Source organism: Acinonyx jubatus, chromosome X (genome assembly GCF_027475565.1).
Source record: "Acinonyx jubatus isolate Ajub_Pintada_27869175 chromosome X, VMU_Ajub_asm_v1.0, whole genome shotgun sequence".
NCBI lineage: Eukaryota > Metazoa > Chordata > Mammalia > Carnivora > Felidae > Acinonyx > Acinonyx jubatus.
The window spans coordinates 15,668,276-15,682,381 of record NC_069389.1 but is presented as its reverse complement, the minus strand read 5'-3'; the positions used below and the strand labels follow the sequence as shown (position 1 = coordinate 15,682,381).

The 14,106-nt window shown below is 44.4% G+C and overlaps 1 protein-coding gene across 8 annotated transcripts in view; it reads left to right on the top strand.

Moving 5' to 3' along the window:
- SH3KBP1 (SH3 domain containing kinase binding protein 1) overlaps nucleotides 1-14,106 on the top strand; it is a 331,711-nt gene that overhangs the window by 119,232 nt on the left and 198,373 nt on the right. The gene's annotated exons all lie outside the window — the stretch shown is intronic.

Below are 14,106 nucleotides of genomic sequence, written 5' to 3'. Positions count from 1 at the left end.
ACCTATATTGTATGAGGCCCTTTGTATTAAAAGCAAGTAGGGACACATGACTCATAGTTCCTAGGGGAGTAGGGCTCGGATTTCACTGGGGAATGGGTGTACTTTGACCTTTTGCTTTATGTCCTCCTTTACTATTTATTTTGTGGAGCAAGCATGTATGTCTTTAAAATGATTAAGTTTAAAAATCAAAGCGATGTATATATATATAGATTACAAGCTGTATAGTATTGAAAGATACATGAGTATCCAGCAGTGCCGTGGCCCTTCTCATGTCCTTGTCTTCTGGGAGACAGTCACTTTTTAGTTCAAGCAGCTGCTTCTAGTATTCGCTGTAGTACTTGTGAGTAATATGCAAGAGTGCTGTCTCTTGGTTTGTCAATCCTAGATATTATCTGTCACCTGTTGTGGTACTTCAGGGTTTCGGCTCAGTTACCCCCCACCTCCCGCTTACTCCATCCTCCCTATATGCTTTCATCTCAGGTTTTGGTCTAATCTGTATTTAATGTTTTCATTACTATAGCAATGCTGATATTGAGCATTGAAGCAAGAATATACTATAATTCTTTTATAGAACTGTTTTTCCTACAGATAATAATTCTTTGTTTGTTGAATTATCCTAGGACCTGCAAATCTTTTCATACCTTGAACTAAACAACTCTTTAAAATGCCTCTTTTTTTTACATGAAACATTTTTTTTTAACATTTATTCATTTTTGAAAGGCAGAGAGAGACAGAACGCTAATGGGGGAGGAGCAGAGAGAGAGGGAGACACAGAAACAGAAGCAGGCTCCAGGCTGAGCTGTCAGCACAGAGCCCGATGCGGAGCTCAAACTCACGGACCACGAAATCATGACCTGAGCCGAAGTCGGCCGCTTAACTGACTGAGCCACTCAGGTGCGCCTACATTTTTTTTTTATTTTTGAGAGACAGAGAGAGACAGAGCACAAGTCAGGGAGGGGCAGAGAGAGAGAATGAGACACAGAATCTGAAGTAGGCTCCAGGTTCCGAGCTGTCAGCACAGAGCCCAGTGCGGGGCTGGAACTCACAAACTGTGAGATCATGACCTGAGCCGAAGTCGGACACCTAAACAACTGAGCCACCCAGGAGCCCCATCTTTAAAATGCCTCTTAATCCATCCCCCCATCCCCCACAAAAACACTAGCACCTTCCAACCTGAACTGGTTGCTCTTGAAGCTGCTGCCCAGAACTCAGCTAGGAAATCCCCACCATCTCTCTGTCATTATTGACTGCCCTGGGTCCTGGCTCCCTTGCTGTCTTGTCCGACCCGCTTGATTTGGTGAGCCACACCCTCTGGTAGCTCTCTTAGAGTGCATGGAAGGAAAGTTTTCGAGACTTCTGCTAGACCAGCCACAGTAGGAATTGGATACTGGAAAGTTTCTCCCTTCTAATACTCACCACCTCTCAGTGCCTGGCCCGTGTCTGGGACCCCTGGGACCCAGAGGCTGTGCCTTCATCCACATGATCTCATTCAGTCTTCAAGATACACTAATCACCCATTTTACAACCAACAAAAGCAAGGCACCAAGGTTACACACCCTCTGCAGCATCAGGGCCACAACTTGAACTGAATAATCAGCTGTGTTGAATGAGGGGTACTACCTATCCAAACCCAGCTGCTTCCTACTGGAGGGAGAATTAACAGTAGTGTGCCCTGAGTGGTAAGTGCCAAGTACACAGTCACGGGTGCGGGGCGAGTCTAATTATGAGTGGTGGCCTGTGTCTGCTTCCTCAGCACTTCAGCTCCAGTTTGCCATCCTTTGGCAGAAGTATCTTCCAGTCTTATTGATTGTGCATGTGTGTGAGCATGTATGGGAGTGTGAGAGAGAGATTGATTTATAGTTCTGTTGCTAGCTCCTTGCGATAATTAAAACGCTCTGCCTACCATTCGTATGAGCTCGGTATGATTATTTTTATTGCTTCAGTGTCTGGTTCCAAGCAATGTAAGAATTTCACCCCCCCCTTTCCCGCTCCTTTTGTGATATGAAATGCCTCATTACTTAGCAGTTTTCTGCTGATTGCACAGTTTAGCATTTGATCTTTTTGTTAACCACAGTCAGGTGACCACACATGGGGTAATTAGATTAACCTGCCCCTCCTCTTCTTTAGTGAAACAATATAAAATCTGGTATTCTGTTGGCACATGCTTTCCTTAGATTAATGATCTTGGAGCTGCTGTGTGGAAATTTGCATAGCTCTCTACAGCTCTGAGAAATGAAAATGCCCAGCTGTCTAAAAGCTTTAATCAGGAAATGAGCATGAAATGGCATTGTTTTGTCACGGGCTTGGAATAATTTATTCTTGACAATCGAGTTATCCAAGATGGAAATGTATGTAAACATTCTTTCAACAACCAGTAAACAGGTGCTTTTTTGTTAAAAATTCAAGAATTTCTTTACTTGGGAGTGGCTTTCAAATCCTTGGTCCTCAGCACTGCTCGCTTACAGTTCATTCTATGATGATATTCCTTGTCTCTCCTCTTTTAAGTGGCAGTTTTTGGAAGTTGGCCTTCCAGAGCAAGTGAAGAGAGCATATACGTGTAGGTGGAGCATGGCGTGACCACTAGGAGTGTGGGCTTGGCCCCAGGACTGCCTGGGCTTCAGTCCTCAGTCAGCCCTTGACTGTCTTGTCCCCTCTTGGGATCCACCTCCCCCATCTGTCAGAGAGAGATAATGCCCCCTATTTCTTAGTGTGGCTGTGAGCACTGGATGAACTACTCCATGCAAACCCTTAGAACAGTCCCTTGCTCATAGTATTCATAATTGCAAGCTAATTCCATAGTTTTTAGATCTAGGAAAATGAAGGACTCACTTTCTGTTTTATATATAAGAGACCCCAGTGCATTTACATTTTTCCATTAGTTTATTAGTCCTAGAAGCAGTTGTGACTGTAAAAATTAACCCTGACCTAGACGCACATACTGCTGCCATTTATAGCTGGCACATAGTAGGCACTCACATATCTTTTAGAAGAATGACAGAGCTAATAATAATGGCCATGATTTATTGAGTGTCTGGGGATGAAAGATCACTGAGACCTCTTCCTTACCCCTGAGACCCTCACAGAGTAGCCGAGAGAGAGATCGAGAGTACAGGGGTCAGTGCTGTGACAGGGATTCCCACAAAGGGCCCCAGGAGCACGAGCTCTTCACCATCTTCAAAGCTGTTAAAAAGATGGCAAAAATGGCTCCCAGACCTTGGATGGCCCTTCTTTTGTCTCCAAGAGCGAGCTGTTGACCTACCACGTGATCCAACAATTCCTGTGTTTCTGGGAGTACTGTGTCACGGGGTAGGTATGATGTTATCAGGAACATTTAAAAAATTTTCCAGAAGAGGCTGTTGGAGAAAGTGCCCACCCCTCAGGGAGTTCGATTTGAGACCTTGTGATTAACCTTTTTGAGCATAATTAACCAGTCCCACACTGTTTAAGTCTTGTTATACTTGTACTCTGGGCACTAAAGTGAACTGTATTCTACCTATGGTAAAACTACAAATAAGATTTACTATTGCCTTTTTATAAGCATTTTATTTATTATTCTGGGTTGTTGTCATGACATTGATTATACTTGTATTTCAAAATTTTTGATTTTTTTTATCATATGAATGGAAAAGACGATTAATGGGCCTGGTATGATTTTCCCCACATCTTAACTTTCTTATCTCCCCTTCTTGAGGAAATAGATGGACTGAAGAGCTTTCTTTTAAGCTTTTATCTGTTCATATGTACGGCCATCACTGGGACCCAGTAACATTAGGATCATTAAAACTAGCAGTGGAAAGGATATAACTGAAGTGTATTTGGGGACAGTATCAATTTCTTGCTTGTTTGCAGAAAAAGTAACAGCCGATAGTCTAATGATTGGGGAATAGTAAACACATTTCCATCATTACTTTTTTTTAATGTTTATTTATTTTTGAGAGAGAGCAACGAACAGGGGAGGGGCAGAGAGAGAGGGAGACACAGAATCCGAAGCAGCCTCCAGGTTCCGTGCTGACAGCACAGAGCCCAACATGGGGCTCGAACCCATGGACTGTGAGTTCATGACCTGAGCCGAAGTCGGATGCTTAACTGACTGAGCCACCCAGGCGCCCCTCAATCGTTACTTTTTAAATTAAAAAGTTGTATGGCTAACACAGGCACACGGTACCAATTAAAAGTGACAAATTGTGGGCTTTCCCTGTCTCTCGGTCACCCTGTTCCCCTCGCTGGAGGCAGCCTCAGTTCATCAGTTTGTTCTCTATTACACAATGAGGCATGCACACACTTTCACACAAATGCTAGCATACGTTATTAGGCTTTCTTACCTAGCAGCATGTCTTAGCGATTATCCTTATTTGTACTTAGAGACCTGCCTCATTCTTGGAGAAAGTTGCATGGTGTGGATTTACTGTAATTCATGTAACTAGTTCTCTACTGATACTCATTTACATTCTTTCAGTCTTGCTAATTTAAGCAGTGTTGTAACAATTAATCTTGTACATACACCCTTTTGCATGTGTGCAAGCATACTTGCAGTTTAAATTCCTAGGAGTGGAAATACTGAGTCAAAAGGCATAGGCATTTAAATTTTTGATAGATAATTGCCACATTGCCTCGCACAGAGGTTGCACCTATTTATATATCAATTTATACTCTCATTGGTGAGTGCGAGAGGGTATCTTCCTCTACACCAGAGCTAAAATTATATTGTTTTGATTGTTGACAATCAGATAGATTTAAAAAACAATTTTTTGCATCAGGAGCACTAATATAAATTCACTGGGTATCAGATCCATTGAGAAGCTTAATCGTATTTAGTATCAAGAAAAAAAATGAGAACTCATTGTAGTAAAAATTATATTCACCCCCGTGTATGTAGACTATAACTTGTGGAGAGTTTGACTTGTGCTTACTATCCTCTGTACTTATTTACCCTTTGCACAGATACCAGCTGTGTGCGAGGCACTGCGCTCTGTGCTCTGAACACAGAGACAGTATTCTGAGAGGGCCCAGACCCTAGAGAGGACTGGTGTGAACGTGATAGTATGCCAGGTGTAAATGTGCTTTTAGTAAAAGGACACAGCCAGGAGGATTCAGGTCTTCTATCCAGTGTGCAATGCACAGCTACTGTCAAATGAATCCCACTGTAATTTGCATTTTTCTTAGGAGTGTGGTTAAGTATCTTTTCATAGGGTTGAGTCATTTTTTTCTGTGAATTATCTTTTGCTATTTTCTGTTGGGTTATTGATCTGTTTGCCAACACTTTGCGGAAAGCGTTCTCCATAACAAGCAATGCTCCCCCACTTTCACTTTGGTTGATTAATTTTCTTTCTTTTCTTCTTCTTATTCTTTTTTTTTTTTATCTTGCAGTTGTAGTTTTCTGTAGTTCATCAGCCCTTTCTTTTGCAGCTTCCACATTCTGTGTTAGAGTGTCAAATAGTCTTTCCCACTCTGAGATTGTAAAATATTTCTCTCGTATTTTCTTCTACTGCTTTTAAAGTTTCATTGAAAAAAATTTTTAAGTTTATTTATTTTGAGAGAGAGCATGTGTGCACGAGGGGCAGAGAGAGAGGGAAAGAGAGAGAATCCCAAGCAGCGTCTGCACTGTCAGCACAGAGCCCGATGTGAGGCTTGAACTCATGAACTGTGAGATCATGATCTGAGCCAAAATCAAGAGTTGGATTCTCAACTGACTGAGCCACCCAGGCACTCCTTTAACGTTTCATTTTTATTTTATTTTATTTTAAAATTTTAACGTCTATTTATTTCTGAGAGAGAGTGTGTGCGCATGCGCAAGCCGGGGAGGGGCTGAGAGAAGGAGACACAGGATCTGAAGTGAGCTCCAGGTTGACAGCAGAGAGCAGAGAGGAGAGAGCCCGATGTGGGGCTTGAACTCAAACATTTATGAATATATAAATGTTTCTATATTTTTGAGAGAGAGGGAGACAGATGGACAGAGCCTGAGGCAGGGGAGGGGCAGAGAGAGAGAGGGAGACACAGAACCCAAAACAGGCTCCAAGGTCTGAGCTGTCAGCACAGAGCCTGACGCGGGGCTTGAACTCACAAACCATGAGATCATGACCTGAGCCGAGGTCAGACGCTTAACTGACTGAGCCACCCAGGCGCCCCAGGTTTCATTTTTAAATGAGTAAATTTATTTTGAATGTCTAACGTTCCCACTCTAGTAAAGAAATAGGTATTGCTTGTTCAAGGAAAATGAGGTACTGTGTGAATTTTCTTACTGTATCTTCTTCCTACTGCTCTTAAGCCAGATCTGCATCCTGAGAGGCGATAAGTTGCTTGTGATCCAGGGAACACCGGTTGTGTCTTTGTAGGGATGACACAGATTTCCATGTTGTCATAGCTTTCGGCTGAATTGAACGTACTACCCGTCGTCTGTAATAGGTGTCCTGCCCATAACGGTCTGCTAAGTTGGCCATTCATTTGACAGATATTTATTAGGTGCCCACTAAACCATGTCCAGACAGCTGGTTGGTATTGACACCCTTTGATCCACTGGTAGTAATCTAGATGTTTAGCAGGGCATGGGCAGATCCGCAGGCACTGACTACCATGCAGGTAATTGCACTGTGCATAGATCAGGAAGTGGTGTTATCTCTTTGGGACACGAAGGCGGAGGTTCTTATCTTTGTCCGGCATGTGGCACTTCCTGAGCTCCTTGCAGCATTTATTCCCATCCTGCTGTCCAAGCGCTTCTTGCCTGGGCCTGTGTTATCAGTGGTTCTTGGGAGATAATACTGCAAATGTAGGATATTGCAAATATGTAGTTGAAGATTTACATAGAAACATGACAATAGGTATCCTGTTACTTAAAAAGAACTTGTTAGCTTTGAGCTGAAAAGATCTTAGGTCTAATCTATGATGATATGTCAGAGCACTTTTCTAAGTGGCCACATATTTTGTTAAATGTAAGAAAGCCATTGTGTATGAGATCAGCGTGGTTTCACTATGTAATTTTTAGGGGAAAGTATGAAATATTTCAAGCATTTGGAAAAGAAACAGAATAGCAAATACCAGTGTGTCTACCCCCTCGATTTATCAAATCCTCATATTTTGCCATGTTTACTTCAGATGGTGTGTGTGTGTGTGTGTGTGTATTCTTTGTAAGTCTTTCTAATGAAGTTGGTGCATTTCGTGGTTCAACAGCATGGGTCTTTTTTTATGTTTATTTTTGAGACAGAGACAGAATGTGAGCAGGGGAGGGGCAGCGAGAGAGGGAGACACAGAATGTAAAGCAGGCTCCAGGCTGTCAGTGTAGAGCCTGATGTGGGGCTTGAACTCATGAGACATGAGATCATGACTTGAGTTGAAGTCGGACGCTCAACCGACTGAGCCACCCAGGTGCCCCCCTCTTTTTAATTGTGATAATGAGATAGATATTTTTTTAGCGAAACAGAATCTTCCAGCTGAAGCTCCCCTAGTGTTCTGCTCTTACTTTCAAGATACTTACTGTGTCTTCCCAGGTGTCTTAAGATTTAGTAGCCTTTTCTGAATGGAACCAAGTGCTGGTAAACCAGTCTCTGCGAGCAGGTGACGTTCAGGGGGTGGCTGTTCCTCAAACTTGCCTTTAATGTGGGGGGGGGCAGGCAGGAAGGTATTATGCATGTAGGGGGTAGGTAATGTGCTATTTTAGGATTCTGTATTTATTCAAAACTCTCTTGCAGTAGATTTGCTGTAAGGGTTTGTTTTAGTGATTTCCTTTTATCTCCTGCCAGTGGTAATTTTGCAAAAAGGTTTTCCATGAAATGGCTTAAGGGGGCACAACTGTGATCCCACAGCCACACCGGGCCCTAAAGGGAGTCTTACCTGCGGAAAGAAACCAGGTTTGAGGACAGGCTGATGAATGCCTCCTTCTTTTCCCCTGCCCTGCTTCTGCCCTGAGCTGAGGGGATCCAGCCGAGGTTCGCTCTAATGCAGAAGGAAGCCCAGGACCAGCATTTTCTGCAGGTCAAGGCAGTACTGAGCTCCCCCTGGTGTCAGTGGCAGCAGCCCGCTCCGTGTGCCTGTAATGTTGGTGGCAGGAGAGAAGGAAATATTGTGAGATGTGAGGAAAGCAGGTGAGGTGGAGAGGAAGGACCTCATAGAGGGAGAAGATCCACTCAGCTGATTGTGTCAATTAGATGAGTCACCCCTTGACTCACCCACTTGGTAGGAAGCATCTGGCACATTCCAATCGCCGGTCCCCTTAATGTTGATCCCAGAAAGCTTTCCAGCCCCTGAGATGAATATTAAGACATCCAAGGGGCACTTGGATGGCTCAGTCAGTTAAGTGTCCGACTCGTGATTTTGGCTCAGGTCAGGATCCCACGGTTCGTGAGTTTGAGCCCCGCATTGGGCTCTGTGCTGGCAGCATGGGATTCTCTCTCCTTTCCCTCCTTCTGTCCCCCCCCCACTTCAAGGTAAATAAGTAAACTTGAAATAAATAAATAAACTTAAAAATAAAGATACCCAAGAACTAACTAGCTTTTCATGTTTTTGACCTTCTAGGATGAAATATTAGCAAATTTTGATTTAAAAGAATCTGTTGTTCTCTGGCTTAAGCCTTCATACTGTTATTTTAAGTGGAAATAGCATACAGTGAAGTGCAGAGATCATATACATAAACATAGTTCAAAGAAGCTTTAGGCGTGTATACGCCTGTGCAACCTTCGCCTAGACCGAGTTATAGAACCTCCCAGTTATTACCTTCCCAAGGGCAACTGCTGTTTGGAGATCTCTCACCATTGATGAGTTCTGCCTATTGGTAAACTTTGCACAACAGAATCATAGCGTATGTGATCTTCTTGGTCGGGCTTCTTTCACTCAGAGTCCTGACTATGATGTTCATCTGTTTTGTTAGGTGTCATTCTTTTTTTTAATAGCACTTGCTGTTTTATGATGACCAAGATGACAATAAATAATCAATTTGTATACTACTCTCCAATTTACTCTTTGACCCTGAAGATACATCTGTGATGGTACCAAAGCTTTTAGCATTAGTCTTCTTTTAGAGGTGACAAAAGAGCTGCTGAGAGGCTTTCAGTATTGTCCCCAAGGTCATCCACCTAATAAATGATGATGCCAGTACTAGTTGTTGTTTGTTTTTGTTTTGTTTTTGTTTTTACTCACCCGTCATTCTCTCCATTTACTGTGAAGGCTGCATCTCAACTCGTGTCAAGGTTGGTAGTAGGATGAGAGGAGGGAGGGACTCCTAGACTGGACCTTCATTGATGTTTTACTGTGGAGTATTTTGGTTCATTGAAAGAAGGCAAGTTTCAACCAGGCCACTCCCCAGCACCTGTGCAGTACATAATGGATGAGGGGGCTGAGGAGAAAAGAGGGAAAGCTAACTTCGCAGCCAGCCACATCCGGGCAACTCCACTCATCGGAAGGCAGACTATGCTGGTCTAGTTTCCAGTTGTGTACAAATTATGCATTTCCTTGGTGAGGCTATTGTTCACAGGCTGCTAAATGTGTCATGGCAAGTTTTTCTAGAGTGGCATTATTGGGGCTTTTTGGCCTCCAAATGTGGGTGAGCCCTCTTGGGCTCTGATCAGTGTAGTGCTTTGGGAAACAGGAATGGTATGAGTTCTCCTCTCCCTTCACTCAGGTTGTCCTTGTGACATAGTTTGAGTGTTATTGCAACATTGATATCTTACTGATGGCCTCAGTTCTGCTGTACATGCTGAGTTTCACTGTTGAGGCATCAGATTTGAGACAAAGAGAAGCTAGGTTTCCTTTACCGCATAAAGAGGTTTGCCGATACCCTGATGATTTTGTAGTGTTTTAAAACAAGTACAATCATGGCTGATTTATATATGTGGGGATGTGTGAATTTCTCTAAGCCCCCATGGCCCACAATTCTGGCCCAGGGCGTGGCCTCTACCACTGGGATAGCAGAATCCAGGTTCTTAAATGGTTACAAATATAGGCCTAGTGTTAGAAAGTGGAGATTGAGGGTTGGGCTAGGGACACTCAGACCCAGGAGATCCAGAGTCGCATGACATGGATCAGAACCTCGGATAGCTCCAGCTAGCCGGATGCTGGCAGCTACAGGCAGGAAGGAGTCACTCCAGTGCCAAGTCCGCCCTCCTCTGCAGCAAAGAGCTTTTATGTGTGGATGAGAAAGGACTTCAAGGATTTGGGCCTCGGTATTGGTGGGTTTATGGATGAAACGGTACCTTATATTCTTGAGCTGTGGAGGGAAGTGAAAATTCCCACTGGAGCCATGGGTGGGGTGATTTTGAGTCTTCCTTCTATAGCCATGACACTAGTTTTTCTTCAGAGCTGAGGTGTAGTGGGAGAGCCCTGCCAGAAGGCCCAGAGTTGGGTCCACGGCTCCCCATGGGACCCAAACTTTTTTAAGTTTGTTTGTTTGTTTAGAGAGAGAGCAGGGGGAGGGGCAGAGGGAGAGAGGAAGAGAATCCCAAGCAGGCTCCACACTGTCAGTGCTAAACCCAATGTGGGGCTCTAGCTCACAAACTGTGAGATCATGACCTGAGCCGAATTCAAGAGTTGGACGCGTAACCAACGGAGCCACCCAGGCGCCCCTGGTCTCTGACTCTTATATGCAAAAATATGTCAGTCTGGAAGAATAAAGGTTTTATTTATTTTTTCAATAACACAATGACAGTGTTACTGTGAGGAACAAGTGAAGAAATATCCGCTAAAACACTTTAATTTCTATAAGCCTCTGCCAGTGTGAGGTTGTGTCATTGTCAGCATCATCACCTATTTTTAGAGCCTACCAAGAGGACTCCATGACTTCAGATGTCTGTGAAAGTCGAGGTGTTGTGAAAGAAGTGCATTCCCATCTTACATTTGCACGGTAATTGGTTCCATGGCGTCAGCATGCATGTTGGATAGCTTGAGCCAGAACCCAGGACACAGGGATTTGTGGTTTACTATTCAAATTTAAAAAGTTTTTAGATGAAAGGGCATGTCCTATGGTCTTTTGGAAGTAACGGGAGGATTTCAATAGGGGAGTGACAAGTTCATACCTTTGTTTTGGGAGAGTATCTCTGGTGGCAGTGTGGAGGCTGATGTGGAAGAGGCCAGAGGCAGGGAGATATTATTGTCACTCCAGCAGGACTCAGAAAGAGTGGTTAAGAGATGAGCTTTGGGGGAGCCTGGGTGGCTCAGTCAGCTAAGCGTCTGACTCTTGACTTCGGCTCAGGTCATGATCTCACAGTTTGTGGGTTCAAGCCTGACGTCGGGCTCTGTGACGGCAGTACAGAGCCCGCTTGTGTTCTCTCTTTCTCCCTCTCTCTCTCAGCCCCTCCCCTGCTTGTGTGCTCTGTCTCTCTGTCTCTCTCTCTCAAAATAAATAAATAAACTTAAAAAAAAATTGGCTTTGGAGTGAGACAGGTTGGGTTCCAATTCTGGCTCCTATTTATTTGGCAAGCTTCCTTAATGCCCTGTGTGTTGGTGTGTGCATCATTGGTGAATAGGGTTGTTGTTCAGGCTACAAGTTGCCATCCAGGTGAAGCTCTCAGAGCACATCTGTTCAGCACGTGGCATGTACTAACATGTTAGCTGGTGTTCATGTGTATGTGTTCTTATGGGAAAATATGTGAGCAGGGGAGGGGCAGCGAGGGAGGGAGACACAGAATGTAAAGCAGGCTCCAGGCTGTCAGTGTAGAGCCTGGTGTGGGGCTCAAAGTCACGAACCGCGAGATCAGGACTTGAGTTGAAGTCGGATGCCCAACTGACTGAGCCACCCAGGCACCCCGCGATTTTAACCATTTAAAATATACAGTTCAGTGGCATTAGCTACATTAGCAATGTGCAACAGTTGTCATTATCTCTGTCTAAAACTTTTTGGTCACCCCAAACAGGTATTTGGTGACCATTAAACATTGACTCCCATCCCCCCTCCCACTCCCTGGTAACCTCCAGTCGTTTTGTCTCTATGAATTTGCCTAGTCTGGCTGCATTATATAAGTGGAATCATAGAATATTTGTCCTTTTGTGTCTGGCTTATTTCACTTAGCACATTGGTCTCTAGGCTCATTCATATTGTAGCATGTATCAAAACTTGACTCCCCTTTGAGGCTGAATAATATTCCACTGTATGTACAGACCACATCTTGTTTTTCCTTTCATCTGTTGATGGACATTTAGGTTATTTCCACCTTTTGGCTATTGTGAATAATGCTGCAGTAAATGTTGGCCTACAACTATCTCTTTGAGTCCATGATGGCAGTACTTTAGGGTGTGTACCTAGGGGTGGAATTGCTTGGTCACATGGTGGTTCTTTGTTTAACTTTGAGGAACTACCATATTGTTTTCCACTGTGGTTGCACCATTTTATATTTTCCACCAGCAATATACAGTGGTTCCCGTTCCTCCACATCCTCATCAATACTTATTTTCCTTTTTAACAAATTCTAGCCATATGTGTGTCTTTTGGAAGAAATGTCTCTGTAAGTTCTTTGCCTGGTATCCGTGGTTTTAAGGCAGTATAGGAGGAATAGAGAGAAACTGAGAGGTTGAGGAAGTAGATAGAGCCCAACTGGGTGACTGGTTAGGTAGGAAGGTTAACACTGAGTTTTTTAGCCTGGGTAAGTGGGTAGATGTGGGCTGTCAAGCAAGATAGCTCCCTTCTGTTCCAGAAAAGATGTTGCGTTTGTAGGGGGGGGGGCTGCATTGAGCCTGGTGTACCTAGATGTTGTACAGGTGGAGCCTACAGGATGCAATGCCATACCCATGTGTCTGGTTTCTCTGGAAAGATACAGGGCATATTTTAAGTTTTGTCTCCTCCCTGCTTCAATCTAAGAGGGAACTTAAGAAATGTGGGCATTGTTAGGCTTCTCTGTGTGGCAAATTTAAACAGTCATTGGGGGGGGGGCAGTGGAATCTGGGATTTATGAACCAACCTCTCTCCTAGTGCTGTTGTCTTAGCCCTTTAGCACCTGCTTGATCAGGTCAGTCCTTCCGTCCTCATGGGGTGCTGCTCTGAAGCCTTGGGTTTGAGTATTCTTAGAATCACAGCTTCTAGGGGTGCCTGGCTGGCTCAGTGACTGTAGAATGCGACTCTTGATCTTGGGGGTGTGAGTTTGAGCCCCATGTTGGGTGTGGAGATTACTTTAAAACAAACAAAACAGTCATAGCTTCTAAAGCTCTAGTGACCACTCCAGTCTCTCAAACATTTGCACCTCCCTCACCCTTCCCCATCTGCATGTCTTTAGCAGTTAGTGCCAAGCAAATGCTTGACATGTTGCCCACAACGCACTGAAGTTTTCTGAATTAGTCCTTGGTAACACCGGATGTTGTATCACCATGTTCTGTGGTGTCCAGGTGGGAAATTTGTGTGTGCACAGTCCTGTCCACACTGCAGTGGATGGTGAAGTTTGAGCATCTGTTCTACCCCAAAGAAACAACCTCAGGGGAATGAGCCCCATGGTGGCTTGTTTTTTTTTTTTACTTCTCAAGCCATAGCAGCCTGGCATCCATCCCTAAGAAAGCCACCCCTCATGTGGCTCACATGGGCAGTGTTTGTAGATTGTCCCCTGATGCCGTCTGCCTGTGAGGCTGTAGAAACCCCCTGCAACTGCTGTTCTAGCAGGTGGTGCGACTACCGAGGTGGGAGTCCGTGTATGTACACACGTGTGCACACAGCTTTGTGCTGGCTTGGCCTAGAACACCGGCTGAAACTCTCAACCCACCAAAGCGACAGCTGCAGTTACTGGTTTCCGGTGGGGCCCTGGTGAGGGGAGGGAGGGTGAGGCTGCTGTGAACTGAGCCAGCAACTGGGGAATTGGATATGGTAACTAACACTCAGGTGTGTAGGAAGCTGCCGGCAGTGGCTGTGTTTTAACAAGCTTTTTTTCTTTCTTTGTGCCTCTGCCCTCTACCCAGGCTGAATCTCAGCCCCCTACCTAATTTACCGTCTTCATGTTCATTCCATAGAAGGAGCCCATCCACATTTCTTGCCCCATGTTCTTCCTAAAGAACACATGTCTCATCCTTGAGCCCTTCCTGCCACTCAGCCACACTCTGGGTCTAGCCCCATAGCTTTCACTTTTGCTCAAGTCAGCATGATCATGGGCTCAGACAAGCCCAGAAACCCTCCACTCCAGACTTGCAGTTTGTGAGTTACTATCATTT